This window comes from Wasmannia auropunctata, unplaced genomic scaffold, assembly GCF_000956235.1.
Source record: "Wasmannia auropunctata unplaced genomic scaffold, wasmannia.A_1.0 LD336090.1, whole genome shotgun sequence".
Taxonomy (NCBI): Eukaryota; Metazoa; Arthropoda; class Insecta; order Hymenoptera; family Formicidae; genus Wasmannia; species Wasmannia auropunctata.
This window is the reverse complement of record NW_012026800.1, coordinates 200,797-201,484: the sequence shown is the minus strand read 5'-3', so window position 1 is coordinate 201,484 and position 688 is coordinate 200,797. Positions and strand designations below refer to the sequence as shown.

Sequence of the window (688 nt, the reverse complement as noted above, 5' to 3'; positions counted from 1 at the left end):
GCCGCGCGCTAGGCGTCTTAGTGGTGTTAAATAAATTACCCCCACCACGCGCCATCCACTTGGTGCGCGGCGATGACGACCGTAGTCCGCGGCGGGCGGGCGTATCTCGCCGCGCGTTCAGATTCGACGAGCTTTATATATTAATATCTCGAAAACTATTGCGAAGATCGGAAAATGGTAGAGGACTTTTTTGTTCAGTTTTGTCCACACTACCTCCCCACAAGCGGTGTACCATTGAGTATGAGACACCCTGTATATATATACAAAGTGGACCATTTTAATCCATCCAGTCGAATATCTCGAAAAATAAGCACATTAGGAAAAAATGTTTCAGACAAAAGTTGTAGGGTTTCGAGGAGGACATAAGATGATAACATTGGTTTGACCCTGAGTGGCGTCGTCAAGGTCAGGACAAGGTCACTTTGAATTTTTTAAATAGAACCCCCAATTTTTCATTACATGTTCTTATAGCACGCCTCGAGAACTTTCCAAAACACATAAATAAAATATTTTTTATGAAATAAACCTTGAGTTATGAAGCTTGAAAGTTGGAGTACTGTCGGCATTAGCATCATCTAAGGTGTCCAAACACTAGCTAAAGATGGCCAAGATCATTGGCCTTTATCAATGTCATGATCCTGAACAACATTCAAAAGGTTTTAGCTAGTGTTTGGACACCTTGGATGAA

General features: G+C 42.2%; 1 protein-coding gene across 1 annotated transcript in view; it reads left to right on the top strand.

The window, feature by feature from the left end:
• LOC105448010 overlaps positions 1-688 on the top strand; it is a gene marked incomplete at its 5' end in the record, with an annotated part of 5,169 nt that overhangs the window by 1,123 nt on the left and 3,358 nt on the right. The gene's annotated exons all lie outside the window — the stretch shown is intronic.